Source organism: Lactuca saligna, chromosome 9 (genome assembly GCF_052625555.1).
Source record: "Lactuca saligna cultivar CGN05327 chromosome 9, ASM5262555v1, whole genome shotgun sequence".
In the NCBI taxonomy this organism is placed as follows: domain Eukaryota; kingdom Viridiplantae; phylum Streptophyta; class Magnoliopsida; order Asterales; family Asteraceae; genus Lactuca; species Lactuca saligna.
The window spans coordinates 24,626,443-24,650,691 of NC_136425.1; the positions used below are offsets into that span (position 1 = coordinate 24,626,443).

General features: G+C 36.6%; 1 long non-coding RNA gene across 1 annotated transcript; it reads left to right on the plus strand.

Moving 5' to 3' along the window:
• The first annotated feature begins 22,198 nt into the window (after nt 1-22,198).
• LOC145018031 (uncharacterized) lies at nt 22,199-23,963 on the plus strand. The gene is made up of 3 exons (XR_013666794.1): nt 22,199-22,304; nt 23,552-23,665; nt 23,758-23,963. It is a non-coding gene; the product is annotated as an uncharacterized LOC145018031 (long non-coding RNA).
• Nucleotides 23,964-24,249: the final 286 nt, after the last annotated feature.

Sequence of the window (24,249 nt, forward strand, 5' to 3'; positions counted from 1 at the left end):
CATAATATGTAGATTAAAGAATGCTTCACTTAGTCTAGTACATTTAGAATTTGAGTTTCGATGTTTTCATTAATCTAGAAACAAAAGATAAATTGAATCCTATTCTATGGAGTGTTTTCTTTTCAGGAATCTGCACGAACTTTTGAATATTTGTTTTAGCTCGTCAAGGAATGTTCCTTGAGATAGAAACTCATATGTCAAGAAGTTAGTGGGAGGTGTACTAATCTTGAGAACTTACAAGAGTCAACCGACAATGATCCTTTTAATTACCACTAGCACGCAACCTAAGGTTTACAATATTTTGTGTTTAATGGACATATTCTAATTTTTGTGCGCTTCCAGTTGAGTTGGAAATGCTTATGAGTTTTATGATCTTCATTTAACTACAAAAGGTAAAGCACGTTGATTATTGGAATTATATTGATCAATATGGGTGATCTACTAACAACATGGAAGCACTGGTAGGCCTTTAAGCTGCAAGAATGCAAGAAATTAAAAATAGCAAAGTTCAGTCCATGAAGGAAAACTATGACATCCTGGTATTACTCATAAATTCAAGTCATCACATAAATTGTAACTTATTATCAAAACAATATCAGAGTATCCCCAAATCCTCAAATTTTGATAAGCCGACGGATGTGTACAATCATGCATTCGCCTTCTCAGGATCTACAGAAGTACCTGAAACACATTTAAATCGACACGGTAAGCACGAAGCTTAGTGAGTTCCCAAAAATACCACATCCAAAAATAATAAGCCTCTCATGGCTATATCTTGATAAGGACCCTCTGGTCATGTGTCTCAGTGAAGACCCTCCGGTCCTATGTCTCGATATAGACCATTTTCTTAGAGCTCAATATATATATACAACATAATACAGCAACATAAGTTACAAAGATAGAATGCATAATAACACATAAAGCAAATAAGACCCTTTGGTCAGTAATACAAATAAGACCCTCCAGTCAATAATATAATTAAGACCCTCCAATCAACAACATAAATAAGACTCTAGGATTAATAACACAAATGAGACCCTCGGGTCACTCATGCGTTACCACATAGGTAAGTATAATGAGAAGACTCACCTCAACCGCTACGCTGGTAATCCTATATTGCTACTACTGTCGCGAATTGATCCAAACAAACCAACACCTTAATCAATAACTAAGCAATGCTAAACCCCAACACAAAGCCCAAAATGTCCCAACTAACCAGGCCCACTACTGACCAAACTCATTGGACCCACCAAGGCCCAAGACCAAAAAGGTCCACAAAGTTCCACTGATGGCCCAATTTTCCAAATTGAGCCCAAACCTTTACTTGGGCCTTACCCTAGAGCCTACGACTTAACCCTAATCTAAAGTACACTTTCTCAGATGGCCCAACAAAACACCAAGCAACTAGGCTCAAGAAGATATCCCAAACTAAAGCCCAATTACACAAACCCACTCAAACGTAGTATGCAGGGCATACTCACCTTATCCAGCCCAAACCTCAATACCACCTAATCCATTAAGACAAAACTTCCCAAACCACAGATCTGACCTCCTTGGGTTGGAATACCATGTAAAGTTGCCAACTTTACGTCCATAAATGGCTAAATGAAACTCTTAGGCTAGAAAGTGACTTAATGGATAGCTTAATACATGCATGACCTCAAAATACACATAAAGCTTGCACCTTTATGCTCAAATGTATAAAGACAACCTCAGATATAAAAGGATGAAGCTTTAAACAACTTAAATTATTTATTATCTCAAAAAGAAGGCCAAAATCACGTCAATCTAGCCATGAGGAGATCTAATCATCCACAAGACAAGATTGGAACTTGATACCTCAAATGACTTTTCCACAAGATGATGTCTTTGGATCTTAGGTCACTCCTCCAAGTAAAGCAAATTCAAAATCCTCTTCATTCCTTTCGAAAACCATAAAAGAGCACCAAATCCTTCCAAGAGCTCAAGAGCACCCTCAAGAGGCAACAAGGTCGATTTAGGGTTTCTAGGGCATGGAGGTTGGATCGGAAATGAATAAAAAGGACCAACATTATGCTTATATAGGGTACAACCCTAAAAATTAGGGTTTTCAATATGTCCCTCGTACGCCCCACATACGAGGTATCGCACTCCGACTCATCATTAACACTACGCTATGCGTTCTCTTCGCTACGCCTCGCGTAACCGGCTTTGCATCAGTACGCCCCGCGTACCTCCCTCGTACGCCCCACATACTAGGGTTTTCTCCCAAACCCTTAATCTTCCGAAGGCCATAACTCACTCGATACAACTCCAATTTCGACCGTCCATATATCCACAGAAAGGCATCAAGACACTTAACACTATCATCAATTCATACTCGCCATAAGATATCCCAAACTAAAATCCAATATAGCATCCAACTCCGAATGAGCCCAAGACTAACTTCTTCAAGGATTCTATCCCTACTGAGACCCAATCCTTGATCACCATTCCGAAATGAAAACGACCTAAAAATAGGATCTTACAACTCCCCCTACTTAAATTAGATTTTTCCCTCAAAATCGCCCCTTGCTAACACTCAGATCATCCCAAAAAACTCGAGAAGCGCAATAGAAAAATCAGAACATAACACGATCTCCCCAAGACAACTGACCCCAACATAAACCTCCAACCCAAAGAAGAATGAACCTTTCGCCACTACATATCCACTTCCGCCTCACCAAAACCTAAAATCTATATTGGTCTGACTCCTCGACAGACCGCCCATGCAAAAACATCTCCGTGCCAATCCTTCATTGAATAATAGACAAACAAACACTTCCAACCCTAACTATCTTGATGTCACTGATGGAAACAAGATGGTGAACATAATCAGCTACAAAACACTTATGCCTGACATACCAATCGATCCTGACTGAAACCCAAAAGAAATGGAGGGGTCTCCTCACACCGAAGGCCAACCACCGATACTGCTATCAAACCCATCTGAAGAATAGACCTCAAGTCTATTCTCTTAGAAATTAAGAGAATACCCTGCCATTCCGCATTGAAGCTCAAACACTTCTCAACAATTCCTTTACCAAACATAGGAGGATTTAGCTTCGACCCCGAACTGAATGACCATGCCCAACCAACACTATCCATAGATATCTGAAAACTTAAGCCCCGGTTACCTTCCAATGCTTAACACTAAATCCGAAAATAAGATCAACTCCCAGACCACAAGTTGAACCGCCAAAGGCTACCCTAACACATTCGGCAAAATAACTCCATATCCGTTCAATCCAACAGGACTAGCTCAACCAATCACATTGCACATGCAATCACTAAGTTTGACTTACCCTAAGTGAATATTACAACCAATATGTAGTCACGCATCACCTCTAACCTTTGTCGTCTACCACTTACTAATTCCATGTGTGTTGTGGTCCTCCCAAAGCCAAACGCACCGACCCATCCGGGTCTAAAACATTAGATGGAAATCATAACCACTCAAAATGAGATCCATCTGAAAATATGAAATTCCAACCTGCTTATCCTTTACAAAGATAGATCCAAACTCAAACACAAGAGTCTAGTCCGACAGCAAAAAATGATGAAACCACTCTTATCCAATCTGATACTTAACTCATGACCCCAGATCCGCGAATCTAAGAGTGCATTACATTCCAATCCTTACGACTTGTGACAATCCCTCTCTAAATCGAGATATAATGGTTACCGACCATCGTTGAGACCCCAGTCTCGCTCCTGAACCGACCACTATGTTCCCAATGACTCAAATGGTAAGGCTTCCCAAGCCTAAGAACCCCACTGTACCACACTACAGCTCCCCGCAATCTTACATCTCTCTCTCTCACTGACTAGTGAATGTTACTGCTCCCTGCGGTCTTACAACACTCCTTCACTCGCCATAGGCTCACCCCATCGTCTTTCCTGACAATACTAAGTGATTACTCCCACCTGGATCCATCCACTCTCTTGCAACCTCACATCTGCTAGTTTACCGAACAATCCCACAATATCATTATCAAACCATCACCATACTGAGTTCACTAAACTCATGCTATGATATCCAACATAAATAGGTGCGTACACCCACCCAAATTAAGCATCACTACTCTTGACGAAAATTGTCGCAAACAAAGCACTTTCCCTCAATACAATTTACACCCTTAGACAATCCCCGTCTGGCAACAAATAACTGATGGGTCCACAACTGGAATATATAATATTCGCTCGATGCTCCACTTGTCATCTAACAAACCCGAGTCTTATAATAATCCAAAAATGTAGGGCATTATACTCGGATACCACGATACACCATCATAGAATCTCACGATAGCTTGCTACGACCAATGATCTTCAACTTACACAAGTCGAAACCTTTGAAGTACTTCAACTCATAACTGAAGTACAGAGGAATCGTCAATGACAGAGAACGTGTTGATGACAATCCAAAACCCCAACATTTACTGATCAAAACCCAAGCGAAACTACACATACCAACTCTGAAATTGATTGACAAATCAATTGTTGCCCTTCTCGGAGTACATATAGCAATCTATACGACGAGCTAGCGAAATTCTCAACAACTGAAACTGCCTCAACAACCCAACCACCTCGAAACTCGAACATTAGCGAACCCAAAAGAGTTATTGACCACCATAAGATCCCTGACCAATGGCTACCTGCCGTGAAGACACTCATTCATTCCTAAGCACATACACATGCATTATATTGCTATGCACCTTGCCCTGACTACATCTAGACCCAAGTCTCATACACCTAGACCATAAATCCCAATAACCCAATCTCCTGAACCAAAACTTAAACAGACTGATAATCCTCCCAACAAAATACCTAGTTCTCCCCTACTTAGGGTTCGGACCACACTAATTGGCATGCCAAACAGACCATGTTACAAACTGGCTCACCAGATATACCATACCCGACTCGTGGGACATACCACGCACCACTCCATGATCTTCCAGATAAATACCAACCAACTCCAAGTATTCCGAATCTCAGATGGAGACCTCGTAAAACTTCCTAATGTGACTGCCTCCAATCACCAAGAATCGTATACATTTGCACAACCAGATATTTCGACTGACCTAAAATAGTACCGAATCTTTATCTAAAAAATCATAGACTATCACCCCCTTCATTCTCTGAATCTTCAACAAACACCTTTTCGCAAGAATCATCGTAGAAATAGGTATCCTCACCCTCACAATCTATTTCCAACATAGACAATGAAGGTCGTCGTCCGGAGATACTCCTCATGTTTACATGGAACTATTGCTAGAATACGTCTTACCATACTTATTTGAGGCACATCCTTGTCCTCGTCTGTCATAGTCCCCACTGATGATTCCCTCCCGGCATAAGAAATAACTCAAGGCACTCATACCACAAAAATCCCTTTGGTGCTAATACAGCAACTATCTGGTACCCCACAATCCATCGGTCGATCACTCAACTCAGACTACAATCCTCCACAACGTATCATCTCTACTTCCCTTTTTGATTTTAGCACCTCACCAGTCAAATCCCTCGAGACCTAAACTCAATTTTTTCCTTGCAAGGTATACTCCATTTAATCTCGACCGACATGGCCCTCTGGCCCCATAATTTACCATATCCACTCTCAGTCGGAACAACCACAGCCGGATAACTGGTAAATATGGAAACACACTCTGCCACGAATCATGGTACCCAAACCATGTTATCTCCCCTCAACCTACTACTTAGAACCTCTGGAATTCTCCTTGTTTCAAGTATGAGTCCTCTTCTTTTAGTAGTACGGGCCCAATACTACCTTCTAAATCTACCCATACTTTCCTCAAGGATCGTCCCATATTTCCTAAGTAGCTGCTCAACTTTCCCTATCGACCAATCCCATTCCACATCCTCACTCCCCAGCGAATACTCACCACTAAACAGCATACTCATCGAACTAAAATTACTCCCTAGGCTCTCCTAGGTTCCCAGACTTCTCTATCATCAGCTATTGAAGAACTCCTCGCAATGCCAATTAGCTATTTCATGAATAAAATCACAAGCAACAAAGCTCAGATAATCCTTCGAGTAACAGACTCATCCCTACAATGGTTGGAATCAAACAAGAGTTGCGCAGCATGGTAAAATTCGTCACTCTGAGATTATGCAACCTTTTTCACATCTGACTTGATATATTCATTCAATAGCTAACTTGCATCACTCAAGAGTTCCACAAAGCACAAAGCAATCAGCGTTCGGTCATCAAGCAACCTCTACCAGCACATAAATCCACTCTAGCATACAACCCTAATTTCTCTATCCACATACAAAAGGCATCACCGAACTTAGGCAATCCTACCTCACAACTCCTAGGAGATCTCTAATTGTACATATGCAACACTACCATCTCACATAACAGGCATAAAGGCATCTCTCCTAAGCAGGCACACTAGCATGCAATACTGAGTAGATTCCTAGCCCTAAACTAGTATCCATTTCTATCAACTCATAATAACAACATACAATCAAGTAAGGGTATTTTGGGAAATCACCGCTTGTGCTCTGTCTGATTGTACACACCGCTTCGGATCCGCTTTTAAAACTCTTTAATCTCCTTGGAGAATCGTGTGATGAACAATCATTCTTTTTTAAAAGTTAACAATTCCTCAATTTGAGTCTAGACATACCCGAGGGTGTGTTCGAATCCCTCAAACCAAGGCTCTGATACCAAATTGTAACACCTCAAATTTCAAGACAAATTTTTCATTTTTAATTCCCAAAATATTACTCATAAATTCAAGTCATCACATAAATTGTAAGCTATTATCAAAAAAATAACAAAGTATTCCAAAATACCCAAATCTTTATAAGTCGACGGATGTGTACAATCATGCCTTCACCTTCCTGGGATCTATAGAAGTACCTGAAACATATTTAAATCTACACGGTAAGCACAAAGCTTAGTGAGTTCCCCAAAATACTACATACATAAATAATAAGCCTTTCAAGGCTATATCTCAATAAGGACTCTCTGCTCATGTGCCTGAGTGAAGACCATTCGGTACCATGTCTCGGTATAGACCCTCCGGTCATAGCTCAACATCTATACATAATAATATAACAACATAAGTCACAAAAACATAATGCATAATAACACATAAAGCAGATAAGGCCCTCCGGTCAGTAATACAAATAAGACCCTCCGGTCAATAATATAATTAAGACCCTCCGGTCAACAACATAAATCAGACCCTCCAATCAATAACTTAAATAAGACCCTCTAGTCACCCATGCATTACCATACAGGTGAGTATAGTGAGAAGACTCACCTCAACCGATATGCGAGTAATCCTACATTGTCGCTGCTACCGCGAACTGGTTCTCGAACTGAGCTAAACAACCCAACACCGTAATCAATAACTAAGCAAGACTAAACCCCAACACTAAGCCCAAAAATGGACCAACTAACCAGGCCCACTACTGACCCACCTCATTGGGCCCACCAAGGTCCAAGACTAAAAAGGTCCACTAATGGCCCAATTTTCTAAATTGGGCCCAAACCTTTACTTCGGCCTTACCCTAAATCCCACGACTTAACCTGTCACACCCCGAAAACAAAAGGCGGAAACATTTTCGGGGCGGACTCCACGTTGAGTATCAAATCCAATGCACATAGTAAGCAAAGTAAACAACCATTACATTACATATTAGAATTTACATATGTTCAAAAGTAACGTGTTACAAGTGTTATACATATATATGAATAGAAGTAGAGACAAGTCTTATGTACGCTATGTCTTCTCCAAAAGGATCCCTAGGTACCTGTCTAATGTTGACCTGAGAATACAAGCAGTTTGAAAATCAGCATAAAGCTGGTGAGTTCATAAGATGTTTGTTTTCTGAAAATGTACGAGTTTCCTTTGGTTTTCCAAAAAATTTGTTATCCAAGAAAATCCCATATTTTCTTATATATAAAGTTTGGTTAACTGTTTTATTACTTGATTCTGGTTATGTACAGTTGTTGTCCCAGGATATCCTATATTTTCCTAAAAGTAAGTTTAGTTATTGAATTCTGACGTAATGTTAATTTCCTTTCGTACTTGTTATATTAGCTAGGTATTCTGATATCCTAATGGTGTTACACATGAGTGTATCTAGATGTGTGCCTTCGTATTCGTATTTCTATTCTTAATCATATTCATTTTTATATTTTATATTTGTATTCGTATTTATATTTGTAGTCCTATTTGTATTCGTATTCGCATTCGTATTCGTATTCCTACTCCTAATCCTAATCCTATTCGTATTCGTATTTGTATTCGTATTCGCAGTCGTATTCGTATCCCTATTCCTACTCCTAATACTATTCGTATTCGTATTCGTATTCGTATTCGCATTCGCAGTCGTAGTTGTATTCGTATCCCTATTCCTACTCCCAATACTATTCATATTCATATTCGTATTCGTATTCACATTCGCAGTCGTATTCGTATCCCTATTCCTACTCCTAATACTATTCGTATTCGTATTCGTATTCGTATTCGCATTCGCAATCGCAGTCATATTCGTATCCCTATTCCTACTCCTAATACTATTCGTATTCGTATTCGTATTCGCAATTCGTATTCGTATTCCTACTCCTAATCCTAATCCTATTCGTATTCATATTCGTATTCGCATTATTATTTTAGTATTCCTATTTATTCTATTCCTAGTTATACTTTCGTATTCGTTCTGTTCCTAGTTGTACTTTCGTATTCGTTCTATTCCTAGTTGTACTTTCGTATTCGTATTCGTATTAGTTCTAATTGATGATTAGTATGAATTATTCGTAGATTATGAACTATAATTTAGATTGTAACATTTTATCAAGAAATCTATGATTAATTTGAAAGCTAACTTTGTAATTCGAACTATTTGGTTAACACAGTTTTCGATATTAAAACATACAGAATAAAAACATTTGGACTGAAAGTAATACGTTTGAGTACAAGATTTCCTTGTACTTTTGCTTGTATTACCCCCTGAAAACATTTGAAAAAGGGTAGGGGTATGAACTCACCGGTTGAGGAACGCGTCGGTTTGGATCCTAAACGTCAGTTATGGGTTTGCAAACGCACAAGATTCCTATGGATTATCAGATGATACATATTTGTATCTAATTAGGACTTAAATTATTTATTTGTTAGGGACATATGCTTCTAATCGCGAAAACACTTCATTATAAGCGTTTGGAGGGACCCGGGTGGCATTTGAGGACACATAAGGCTTGGATATTGAGTTTACTCTTCAAGAGTAAACTCATACAAGAGTTTTCGGCCCTATATACCTCATCCATATGAGTTCACGGCCGTGAACTCATGGATGATGATTTTGGGTGCTAAATGGATTCATAACTCATGGATAATTTAGCTAGGATTGCATCTAAGGCATTGGGATGAATTTAAACTCACTTAGGGACCATTTATTGGAGTTTACAGTAGTAAACATGGAGTTTATGTCTGTAAAATCCCCCTCACATCAAATCCTTTAAGTTTTGGCCTTTAAACAATCACATGTGATTCCAATGATTTTTCTTAAGCCTTGAATGGATTTTTAGGGGACTTTGGACATGGTTTTAGGAGTTTACGGCCCATGAACCCCATCATGGATGTAAACTCCTTGAAAGGGTGTTTTAATATGTTTTAAGTTCTAATTCTTGTTTGTGGTCATTTCTAGAATTTATCCCAAGGCTTATGGTGTGTGTAAATGGCATTTTAACACATTTAGAGGAGTTTACTCCCCAAGAATAGGAGTTTACGTCCCAAGATTGTTCTTGGGCAGTAAACTCAAGTTTACTCCTCTAAATTGATGTTCAAGGTGTTCCAAGGCCAATTCCAATATTCTACGAGTCATATTTAAGGCATAAAAACCCCTTTTATATGTGTTCACGGCCCAAGGGTGTTCTAGGGCCGTAAACACATGGTTATGGTCTTAATCCATGATTTGAACTCGAATTTGAAGGTCTAAGATGCTATACTAGGAGTTAGGGTGGTTACCTTGAAGATTTGGGGCTTGAATTTGGTGTTTTTGGACCTTAATCTTGAGTTAGAGGAGAGAGGTTAGAGAGAGAGTAGTGAGAGAGAGTAAAGGCTTCAAATGAAGTCTTTTGAGCTTTAAATAGGTCGTAAGTTCGGGACACGGTGGAATTCTACCCGATACCGACGTTAAATAGGGCTTTTGGTCGCACCCGATTATGCTATCGTAACCCGGCGGAATAGAATTTGGAATTTTTCAATTTAATTATTTTGGGCCATGTTCATGAGTTTATAGGGGATTTGAACACTCATGAGATTATAATAAACATATAAGTTTAAATAATTTAGCCCAAAAACGGAAATCGGAACGAATCGCTATAGACGGGTTCTTTAGACGAAATGGGTTTCGACGATGGACAATTTCGGGTTGTCACATAACCCTAATTCAAAACACACTTTCTTAGATGGCCCAACAAAACACCTAGCAAATAGGCCCAAGAAGATAGCCCAAACCGAATCCCAATTACCCAAACCCACTCAAACGTAGTACGCGGGGCGTACAAGCATATACATGTGGCGTACTCGCTTGGAGGCTTGTACGTTGCTCGTACCTGCTTGTACGCTCAGTGTACTCACCTTATCCAGCCTAAACCTACTTGAATACCACTTAATCTATTAAGACAAAACTTCCCAAACCACAGATCTGACCTCCTTGAGTTGGAACACCACGTAAAGTTGCCAACTTTACGTCCATAAATGGCTAAATGAAACTCTTAGGCTAGAAAGGGACTTAATGGATAGCTTAATATATGCATGACCTCATAATACACATAAAGATTCTACCTTTACGCTAAAAGGTACAAAGACAACCTCAGATCTAAAAGGATGAAATTTTAAACAACTTAACCTATCTATTGTCTCAAAAAGAAGGACAAAATCAAATTAATCTAGCCATGAGGAGATCTAATCATACACAAGACAATATTGAAACTTGATACCTAAAATGGCTTCTCCACAAGATGATGTCTCTAGATCTAAGGTTAATCCACCAAGCCAAGCAACTTCAAAATCCTCTTCTTTGTTTTCCAAAAGCATAAAAGAGAACCAAATCCTTCCAGGATCTTAAGAGCACCCTCAAGAGGCAAAAAGGTCGATTTAGGGTTTCTACGGCGTGAAGGTTGGATTGAAAATGAAGAAAAAGGACCAACATTATGCTTATATAGGGTACAACCCTAAAAATTAGGGTTTTCAATCTGTCCCTCGTATGCCCAGCGTACCTTCTCGTATGCCCCGCACACGAGGTCTTGCACCCCGACTCATCATTAACACCATGGTACGCGTTCTCTTCGCTACACCTCGCATAACTGGCTTCGCATCAGTACGCCCCGCATACCTCCCTAGTACGCCCCGCGTACTAGGGTTTTCTCCCAAACCCTACATCTTGTGAAGGCCATAACTTACTTGATACAACTCCGATTTCGACCGTCCATATATCCATAGAAAGTCATCGAGACACTTAACACTATCATCAATTCATACTCGCCATAAGATATCCCAAACTAAAATCCAATATAGCATCCAACTCCAAATGAGCCCAAGACTAACTTCTTCAAGGATTTTATCCCTGCTGATACCCAATCCTTGGTTACCATTCTAAAATGAAAACAACCTGAAAACAAGATGTTACAAAAGGGGATTTATTCCACAATTGATCTTCTAGATTCTAGGAGGTACAACTAGGCGGGCAAGTTAGTTGCACTTGATCCCACATTAGCTGGGAAGGAGAAATAAGCATTCCTTAAAAGGGTGTGAATACCTTCTTTGTTACAATGCATTCTAAATCCATGGGGCAACAGATCCCATAAGAACGTTGCAGTTAAGTGTGTCGGGCGAGAGCAATTCAGAGATGGGTGACCCTTTGGGAAGTTTTCGTGTCGGGAGCCTAAATCGGACAATATTGTGATACGTGCCAGAGGGGGATGTTACATTTACTCTCACTATCTTCTTTCTACATAGTATCTCATCGTTGTTAGTACTAAGCCAACCCCATTCCTAATACTATGTCGAAACCATTTAACTCAATGGGAAATAATTCCTTGTGAAATTTATTCTCATTCAAGTCAATGACTATGTTTTTCATGCATTGGCTAACAGGTATAAACTTGCCACTAGCAACCTCGACAATTAAGTCACTATCTATTCCATCTACATGCAATGCTAGTCTTCTACTAAATTTACAAGAGATAAATGAGTAGTTTGCTCTGGAATCAAAACAAAATATTGGCAGGAAAATCATTTACATGGAAGGTACCTGAAGCAAAATATGTGTCTTCCTTTTATGCTTCCAAAGTCATCTGGAATGCTCTCGCCTTTGGCTTTGGTGGCACGTTTGGCTTCTTAGCCTCCTTATTCTGTGGACAATCCTTTTGAATATTTCCATCCACTCCACATCCGTAACACACTCTCTTGTTTAATGTCCACTCATTAGAGTAGTGACCGGGTCCTCCCACATTTGAAATAGGTCACTTCATGACTACATCTTCCAAAGTGTTTGTTTTTGCACTTCTCACACCACTTCGCTTCCTTGTTTTCCCCAAACTTCTTGTCATTAGGGCCAACCTTTGAAAATTGGCTCTTCTGGTTGGACCTTGATAACCTTAAAACTTACTCTTTTCCCTTGACTCGGCTCTCTCCAATCTCTTCTCTCTCAATTTCATCTTATTTTAACTCAAGGAAAGGTAAAATCATTTTATGCAAACTATTACCAACTTCACAATTCAAATGCAGTTGAGAAATGTTAAAGTACGACCGTTTAGAAATCAAACAAAATATGTTTCTTTGTTCCAAAATCACTCGACTATCTTTCCTAAGTAAAATCACATCGTCTCTCACTTTATTCAGCTTTATTTCCAACGCCTCTATTTTTATTCCCATCTCCTCATTTCTAAAAGTTATCCTGCTGAGATTATCATTCAGATTAGAATTACTTATACGGGTTCTTTTTAAGCTATCACTAATGTCATAAATCGTATAACACAAATCATTTAGTTCAGAATCATAACGAGATGCAGGAATATTAACAGATTTAAGAATGCAATGTACTTTATCCACAACAAATTCTCACTCACTGAAATATTCCTTGATTGACTTCCTGGTAAGGCAGTTGGCAATAGCTTTTTATCCATCCGTAGCATAACCTTTCACTTCAAGAATCATATTCTTCACCATCAAACACCTTCCAGCAAATCCACTCTTTTCCGATTTCACCATTAAACATTCTCCATGAGTTGTCCTTCGCACTTCATCATCTTCAAATTCCGTAGAGCGCGCCTCTACATTGCCATCATTTATGTCTTCCTGAACCATCAACATTGGTTTTGCATTTGTTGTTGCCTTCTTTTAGAGTTTGTCAATCTTCTGAACATAGTATGCCTCATCCTTCACCTTCTCCTTCTTCTCTTTCTACTTCCTCAACATGCACTCCTTCGCAAAGTGATTCTTATCATGACAATAAATGCAATCGTATTTAGAGTCACCCGGCAATTTCTTCACCTTCTTCTCTTCATCATTCTGAAAGCTCTTGTAATTTTCTTCTCTTGGCTTCTCATAGCTAGAGTTTATTGTCTTGTATTTGTTTCTAAATCGAGAGAAATTCTTTTTGAGGAACTACCATTAATGCCTTGTCTTCTTTTGTAAGTTCATCATCCGAGATATCAGATTCAGAATCATCAACAATCGACTTCATTTACTTATCTCCTTTCGTAACTAACTTCAATGATCCAACACTTGAAACTAGCTTTGCTTCCTTGTTAACTTCTTCTTCATGGGATTTCAGAATCCCAACCAGGGAGTAATTTTTGAATTGATCATGAGCTTTCACAGTTGAGACAACTGATTTCCATCCACATCTGAGACCATTCATGAAAGTGACATTCTCTTCAACGACTTTTCTCTGATGGTTGTACCTCAACATCCTACTCAACAAATGATTGAAACGATTCACTCTATGTTCGAGATTCTTCTATGGATTTTGTATGAATGACCCAAATTCTGACCAGAGGGTAGTTTGCAGGGAATGTTCTAAATTGTCATCTCTAGAGTACATATCCTTCAGTCTGTTCTAAATCCCTTTAGCAGTATGATACGAATTTACTAGGCAAAAAGTATCTAGAGGGAGAGCAAATCGGATGATTTGTATAGCCTTCAGATTACACATTAACTTTTCCTTCTCATCCTTCATGATTTCTGTGTCATCACAAACAATAGCATCATACCAAGCTTAAGTTTTAACTTCTTTTCTATTTCTAGAATACTTGTATGTCTCCACAGTCATATCATGCTAGATGCTAAATCCATGAGTTTCAATCCCAAGCACGTAATCCTCAAAGTGAAGAGCCCATACTTCATAATCTTCTGGGAAAATGATTGGAATCCTAGTAGTTGATTCAATACTACTGGGAAGACTGAATGAGAATGAATGAAGATCGTCCTTCGATAATTTTTGGGAGATTTCAACCAAAAACTAAATACAGAACAAGATATGTAAACAAAAATCAAGTTCAAGGGAAAATAGGAAAATCAGATTTGTGATCTACAATTGATTTGCAAAGATACGAGAGCAAATTCCGGAAATGATTGAGATAACACAAGAACAAATCTGAGAAAACTTTGAAAAACCTTAAACGAAAAACCCTCTTTCACTTGACATAAGAATAGCAATTGATTACACTATCTCCTGCTCTGATACCAATTGATAAGACCGATAGATTCTATATTCAACATGAAATACTAAAATGATTCGGTTGACGAAAACATAATGAAATGCAACAAGCTTAATCTTCAAATCACAAAAGGCAGTTCGCAATTCGGAACTATTCTATTAGTGCTGGAATGGTTACAAAAAGATTGATTCCAAAATGAAAGGAGTAGTGCGCTATTTATAAACAAACTAAGCTAAGATTCTAAATGGACAGGCCCATTTCAGAAGCGGAATGTATAAACAAAAATTCCAAATCCAATCCAATTAACACAACAAATATAGTCTTAACAACCACCTTACTTCACTTGATGCTCCATCGTTATACCACCACAGGACCGTCGTTCAATCGCTGACACATCACATGTTTGTTGTCGTTGACGCACCACATGTTTGTCATGATAAACCACTGACCAACCATAAAACCACAAGTTTGATTACATTTTCATGAAATCATTATGTTTTATGATGGTTTCTATTTGTCGCTCTAATTCTGCTCTAGCATCTTGACTCTGATCAGAGTGTATGATATTACATGTCTTTTGTCTTGATTTGTTGTTATCTATGATATGTCATTGAGTTTGTAGTTATGTTATCGCTTGCTTTTTGGTTCCATACTTCCACATAAGGAAATTGCATATATTGTTTCCACACATTGCTCAAGCGAGATTGTTATAAGTGAATGAAATATGCTTTTGTCCGTGACTAAGGCCGTTGCTGAGATGATTTGCTTATCATAAAGAGCAAAAAGGCATAGAAAATTATTAAGTTAAATATAAGAAAATAAGCAGTAACTGGCATGAATTCAGCCTGAAAGATGTTGATTTTGACTTTTTAAAAGGTTTTAAAATTTATATATTTGTTTTACTTATTTACAATACTATTTTGGTAACTATAAATTATATAACAATTTATTATCATTAACTCTTTGAGTCTCTTATAATGTAAAATTGATATGGATTTCTCGATTTTTTACAAAGGTTCTAAATAACGTAAGGCGTGAGTGTGACATCCCCATTTTCACGGCCAGAAAAGACCGATTTTGTTTATGCTTTATAAAAATCAGAGTATCTCTTTTAATAAAAACGTTGTGGAATTTTTGTTCCCAGAAAAACCAGGATAATTTCATTATCAAAGCATTTCCGAAGAAATGTATTTTTATTGATTTTAAAACATTTGTGATGTAATCGTCAATACAGAAACATAAGTATAAACAGAACTTACATTCATTTACACTAGTGATCTACATCTCCTTAATCTCTCAATGTAATGTAACTTCACCTCGTCACCTGTGATACAAGTAAACAGAGTGGGTCAGGTTGGGAAACCTGGTGAGTAAATAGATTTTTCAACCCATAATAATTTAATTATTATTTTTAATCATCAAACAATTAACCCAATTACTCATCCTCATTATCTTCTTTATTCCTAAGTACCTTCCCTAAGGATTTATCCTAAGGATCGTCTCCTACATCATATTTACCGCTCATCTCCTTACATCGCATTTCTTTATATATTTGTTCCTAAGGACTCTCTCTACGGATCATCGCCTACATCGCATAGACAATTTTGATTCAGGGATTACTCCTTCAATACGTGCCTAACAAGGGTTAGGGCATCATCACATGAATACGTAGTTACAACATCACCTGAACTCGTAATTCATAGTAATGGGTTAGAGTATCATCGCATGAATACGTAGTTACAACATTGCCTGAACTCGTAATTCATCACCTACGGGTTATGGGCCTGCTGGTGTTTCCATGGGGTTATCTAGAATAGTCTGTGGTTGTCATCTATACGCTGGTAGATGACTACATCGCCACATTTCCGGTTAAGGTTATGGTATCTTCTTTCATCCTACATCACATGTTCATCATCATCTATTTACCTAATTATCATCACCTTTCTATCATCACCTATCTCTCATCATTTTATTTCATCACACACCAACTATTTCATTTAGCAATGTTTCATCTGCAACATATTTGTAGATATAAAATAAATATATCGTTTAAATCTTTTAAAACATGTATAAAATCGTTCATCCAGCATAGACAACAAGTATTCAAATAATATGCACACATAGCACGTAATTTATATAAAATACTTCATATCTATGTGTAAGATGAAAGTAACTATGCACTCACTTGAAAAGATGGTGATTCCGAACTCAGACAACACTTCGCTTCTTAAAAATAATTTCCTTCGACGAAACCTAGTATTATTACCACTAGAGTTTAGTCTATTATTCGCCGAGACTAATTAATAGTCTAGCTATTATTACTATTATATAAGCGTTAAACAATACTTATATAATCCATAATAATAGCCCAAGTACTTATTATAAGTTCCTAATAATGTTACTATAATTAAATAAAAACTATATTAAAAATAGCGTAAGCGTAGCTCACTTACAATGGGTTTTATAGAAAATTTGGCTTTGCTTGGAGCAACGTTCCCAAGCCGAAAGCTCTTCTTCTCAGAGCTGTCGGGCGCTCCGGGGTTTCCTTCTCGTGCTAGGGAGGTTCCCTAGACTTGGGAGGGGTTTAAGGAGGCTAGAGAGAAGTTAGAGAGAGAAAGAGAAGTTATGGTGTGAAGAAAATATGAAGGATTCATCATTTATTTATAGGGATTTTATCGTAGAGTAGTTTCTAAGCTTCGTCTGTATCTTCCGTGTACGAGCTCTATTTTCTACGTTATTTATATCCACGTGTTGGTATTTACGAGTACTACAACTTTCATTTAGACCGCGTCGGCTAATTCTCATTGTATCTCAGATTTACAAAACTGTATTCGAATTCGCCGCGCTCGAAAAGTAGAGACTAAGCTTCGTCCATATCTTTCGCATACGAGCTTCGTTTTCGATGTTATTTATATCCACATGTTCGTATTTATGAGTACAAAAATTTTAATTTAGACACCGTTGGCTAATTCTCATTCTATCTTGGAATTACAAAATTGTATCGAATTCGCCACGCTCGAAGAGTAGAGACTAAGCTTCGTCCATATCTTTCGCATACGAGCTCTGTTTTCATCTGTATTTTCATCTTTTAACTCCTATTAACGATATATTCATTTCTCGTTTAGATTACTTTGGCTGAAAATCAACCGATCTAAAATTCGAATTTCGGGTTGTGCACTGCTATGCTAAATCTTAGAAAAATCATAACTTCCTCATACGACGTCAAATTTGGACGTTGTTTTTATGCACGCTCTCATTTTAACATATACTAAGACTTTCTTCTAGATTGCTAAGGCTATAACGTAATTTGTCATAAATTCATTTTTTTTACGATTCCCGGTGTCGGGTCGGCTTTGCCGTAAAACTTCGACGGGTCATAACTTCTTCGTTATAACTCGGATTTCGGCGTTCTTTATATGTACAGAACCTTTGTGACATATACTATAACTTGGTTAAGATTATTTATACTAAATAATGTTCTATTAAAAAGTCATTTTTGATGTTCATTGTCTCTAAAGTGACTAGTTCGGATCTATGGGCGTTACAATGAGTTAGAGGCAATGTCAAGCTTCAAGATTTTTCGAGCCTTGGCGAGTCATGTCGTTTTTAAGGCGTGACTTAAAGTGAAAATTTTGTATATAATTCATATTTTATATGTATGTTCTACTATTATTCATTTTTATACACATATATGAGTCAAGGCGGCGTTTTGGTAAAGTTTGATGCCATATACAAGCCTTGGAGTCATGGTGCGCCATGGAGGAACCATAACGAGCTTTTTAGAACATTGATATTTACAAAACACAAAGTAACTCTATAATTAAACTTCATATGGATCTCCTGGTGCGTCATGGCGGAGCCATAGCGAGCTTTTTAGAACCTTGATTTTTACAAAACACAAAGTAACTCTATAATTAAACCTCATATGGATCTCCTGATATGGACTTATAGTTTGAAGTTATTAGAAATTATTAAAATAATAAATATATTTATATAAAAAATTCTCATATTATTGAAAAAATCTTTAAAATTATAAAAATCAACTTTTATAAACTTTATTTTCTGATGCAGTCTATAGACTTTAAAAAATAAATATTTTTTTTCTTACATACTACAAATGTTTAATCAAACTCTTCTTCTATAAATATGATTTGTAGATTATAGACATTTTAGCTTTTAAAAAACAACCAACACCATTTGATAGTAGTTGATTAAGTTAAGATATGACGAAGGAAGACTCAATCCTAAATCTAACATAATAAAAAACATTTCAAATTAGTAAAAACCGAACCAAAATCTTCTAAATATGATATCAAAGAGCATGAAAGTGAATTTTGAGACTCAACCAAACTCAATTGAAAAGAGGCATCAAAAAGTCGTAAAACATATATTTGTAATTGAATTGTATATTTGGATGTAGATCTGTCAATGGGGCAGATTTTGACCCTGATTCGCTCCAAACCCGAATATTTCGGGTTTGGGTTTTATTTTTTATTTGTTTACCCGTTTACGATACATATCCGTTTACACTTTTATTAAATGGGTTGGGTAAGCATGATTTTCGATTCGCTCCACTTATAACTCGCCCCATTTAATATATATATATATATATATATATATATATATATATATATATATATATATATGGAAATCTGCGAAAAAAGTCCCAATATTTTAGGCCAGTTTACGATTTAGTCCCAAATTAAATTTTGTTTACAAAAAAGGACAGATTACCGGCTAAAACTTCGGATTAGCCCTTCGTGGCCGGTTTCACAAATTTAGCCGGTATATCGTCTTTTTTCGTTAATTAATCCAAATTTTGGGGTTTCTTCATTAATTAATCAAAATTTTAGGGTTTTTTCATTATTTATTACCAATAAACCAAAATATTTGGACTTCTTTGAAGATTACCTTTAAACTAATATATATTATATTATATGATCTAATTTAATATGTACTATTCCATATCTTCTTTCTTATGCTCTTCTAGGCTCACCGTGTGTTTTTATCGGTGTCGTCAAACCCAACAACAAAAATCTCACTCACAAGCCTCGTTAACTCCATCAAATTTCCAAAATTATATATTCACAACTCTATGATCATCTTTCAATCTCCAAATAAAGAATGGAGAAAATCCTTGTTGATTACATGGATGTCCCTATTATCTAACCATGACTTAAACCATGGTTCCAACATTTGGATGTTCCGATTACCTAACCATGACTTGAACCCATACACTAATGGCGTTGTCCATAATGCTGTTAACAATAGAAGACGAATCTCACATGTTTAACCACTGATACATTGGCTCAAGTCTTACTTGACCCTTGTTTCCTTACAACACTATAGAAGCCCCAACATAAGATGAATCCCACATGGTTCATCATTTATTGGTTTTTTTTGTCAAAAAGTAAAGCATTTTGGAAGCCCCAAATAGACTAAAACGTAATAATGACAATTATTGTAATATCACACCAATTGTCATTATGACTTAAATGTAACATCACAACAATTGTCATTATTACATTTTAGTCTATTTGCGGCTTCCAGAATGCATTAGTTTTTGGCAAGACAAAAACCAATAAATGATGAAGTTTTTGATAAAGATCGGAACACAATCTTATTGATGGATCCAAGAGCTCCTTCTCGTCCCAAGCCTTTTTCTCCTCAATCTTCTTCCAAAAAATGCACTACAATATGCAATATTATCTTCTATTTCTCTCCTACAAGCATATAGCTTAATTAGGGTTTCTCTCAGAGTGTTAAGATGACAAGGGAGGCGGAAATGAAGGCTTAAGGTCCTTTAAATAGGACACAACCCCTGAAAATTAGGGTTTTCAAACTCAGCTCCTACTCGTCGAGTTGGGGTCCTCCAACTCGTCAAGTAGACTCTAGAAATTACACGAATACAAATTAATTAAATATTATACCTGGGAGTCGGAATGTTACACCTATTGTAAGGAAACAAGGGTCAAGTAAGACTTGAGCCAAGGTATCAGTGGTTAAACCATGTGGGATTTGTATTTTATTGTTAATAAAACTATGGACAATGCCATTAGTGTATAGGTTCGAAATAAGGTTCGAGTCATGGTTAGGTAATAGGAACATCCGAGTGTTGGAACCGTAGCTCGTAGGTATACCAAATTAATATTTTAATAGTTTATGATGGATAGCTTGTTGACATTTTTTTTTAAATTAGAGTTAACATTCTTCATGGTTTTCAGTACATAATATCGAGTTGGTTTTTTTTACCTATTGTGTGTTTTTTAAGCTTAATGGTTCATTCTTCATGGTTTTTAAGCCCTATTGTAAGGAAACAAGGGTTATGTAAGACTTGAGCCAAGGTATTAGTGGTTAAACCATGTGGGATTCGTATTTTGTTGTGAACAACACTATGGACAATGTGAATAGTGTATGGGTTCGAAGTAGGATTCAATTCATGGTTAGCTAATAGGAACATCCATGTGTTGGAACCACGGTTTAAGACATGGTTAGGTAATAGGGACATCCACGTAATCAACAAGGATTTTCTTCATTCTTTATTTGGAGATTGAAAGATGATCATAGAGTTGTGAATATATAATTTTGGAAAATTGATGGAGTTAACGAGGCTTGTGAGTGAGATTTTTGTTGTTGGGTTTGACGACACCGATAAAAACACACGGTGAGCCTAGAAGAGCATAAGAAAGAAGATATGGAATAGTACATATTAAATTAGATCATATAATAATATATATTAGTTTAAAGGTAATCTTCAGAAAAATCCAAATATTTTGGTTTATTGGTAATAAATAATGAAAAAACCCTAAAATTTTGATTAATTAATGAAAAAGCCCCAAAATTTGGATTAATTAATGAAAAAAGACGAGATACTGGCTAAATCTGTGAAACCGGCCACGAAGGGTTAATCCGAAGTTTTAGCCGGTAATCTGTCCTTTTTTGTAAACAAAATTTAATATGGGACTAAATCGTAAATTGAGCTAAAATATTGAGACTTTTTTGCAGATTTCCCATATATATATATATATATATATATATATATATATATATATATATATATATATATATATATATATATATATATATATATATATATATATATATATATATATATATATATAACTGGATGTCTAAGTAAAAAGTAATCCCTATCGTATTGGATTTTAAGTATTAAGTAATGTACATCTTGTTTAAGTAGAAATTTTATATTTCTTTTGAGAAATAATACTATGATGCACACATCAAATTGTGAATTTTTAACATTGTAAAAAGGTCATGTTGGTAGGTCGGGTATTCGTTGATTCGGTAGATATAGATATGGATTCGAATTTATTAAGGGATTTGTAGAAAGAATGATTCGTTTCAAACTCGCCCATTCATTTAGATGTGTTGTATTAGCCCAACTTAGTGAGCCCTGTATAGCCGGCCCATTGTATGTATGTATATACTATATAGTCTCGTGTTCACCTGGTAATTCCGTTGAGCTTTTGCCACCCCTCCATGCGCCACCTCAACCTTTTTTACTGGAGTAATCTCGCCGCTCTGAAACTCTTCTGGACCAACGTCAAAGCCTGCACAGGTTAGGTTCAACCATTTCTTATGTATATTTTTTATGCTTTGTGTTTTCGAATTAGGGTTTCTATGGGCTATTGATTTATTTTTTCTTGATTGCCACTCTTAACATTTGGGTATTTGGTATTTAATTTAAGGTTGCCCTTTCATTTTATAATTTCGATTCTAACCGCTGTCAAATTAAAAGACAAAATGTAAATTTGATAAGAATTGGAAATAACAATGAAGAGCTCGATTTCACCATGCATAAAGATCTTAAAGATATACATACCTTTGACATTTAGGTGAGTTTCTAATGCAAAACTTCTAATTAAGAGTTGAATGATGATTAATAATGCATTTAAATTATCTGCCATGACAAACTAGGTCGGATCAAGACTAGCATTAAACTCAGTCATGTCTCACTGCACCTTCTCATATATGAATATGAATCTCTAAAATGCCCTTGGACCAAACCATTTACAGTCGATTCGATTTTGACATCAATTTTCTCGGATAAATGCTTTTTAAGCTTCCATGGGTTGTTTGTATTATAACCGCAAACAGAATCATCTCCATGAACAAATGAACAACCCTTAAAAAATTTTGATTACAAATGATGAAAACCGCAGCCTGTAACATGAAACTTGCACATGTTTAGAAGGAACTTAATATACCTTTTAAAACAGAGATTTTTGTAGAATAGTAGGTGCATATGAAGAATAGTTCGATTCAAAATACTTTTTTTTTTAATGATCGAGACATACTTTAACATCAAAGTATTTTAAATGCAATTTTTTTTAAATAAAAATAATCTCAAAATACAATAAATCTTAATATCATATATTAGATGTTCTTCCATGAGCATGGAAAACAACTAATGGAGCTGTGGATTTTATTCTTTGTTACTGTTTGATCATTGATGCGTAATTGATGAGCAAAGAAATAGTAAACGACAAGGAACACGGCAATGGGCATGCTATTGATCATTTAAAGACTAATTATTAAATATTAATCCTACTAATGTTTGTTTTTATATTGTTAATCGAGTTTGTATTAAAAGTAATGCGTTTTTTGGTTATCCGGTTCATTTCATCTAAAAAATTTGGATATCCGTTTTTGAACGCCGTAGTTGCAGCACCCATTTTTTTTTTCATGTAAACAAAAGCGGATTGTTGGTTTTAAAACTAAACCAAATAATCCGATTCAATTACCACAGTTTAGAAAATCCTGATTTCCCAATTACCCTAATCTCCCCACTTTCATACTCAACAGGCACCTTTACAAATGGCGATTCAGCACGAGATCGCTAGGCAGAATCAGACAAAGATCCTTGATACGGCGCCATTCATTGTGCTTCTACTGATCGCAGCTCACGTCCTTGCATTGGTACGATTCTAATTTTCCTGAATTGCTTATCGCATTTGGATCTTCGATTTCTTCTCTTTTCTTTTAATTTTTTTTCGTAATTTTGTTGAAAGGTTTATGGGATCTACAAATTGGCTACATCGAAACTGCCTCAAAGAAGAGTCGAGCCCTTGAAGAAAAGAAGTTAGTAATGTAACATCGGTATTTGATTTTTGGTAAACAATTGTTTAATTTTTCTTTAATCAGTCGATGGCGATGAGTCCTTAGTAAAATGGATGGCTGATGTTTAGTGGATTTTTGTAATTCAGTTTTGGCATAATTACCTCTTTCTAATAGATTTTTCCCTCATTCATCATCAAAACACATCGGTCTTGATAAAGCGTTTCAATTTAGCAAAGTTTCTTTGTTAGATTTATCGATGTGTCATTTTGGCCAGAAGAGTTTTACCCATTTGGCGTTAACATGACTGCCACATGGCTTTCTCCTAATCCCTTTCCTCGGTCCTTGCGCACAACTGAACGCCACCAACCAAAATATCCCCATCAACGCACCAAAATCTTCACAAATTGCAATAAAAAATGTTCAATCTCAATCGGAAACTCATA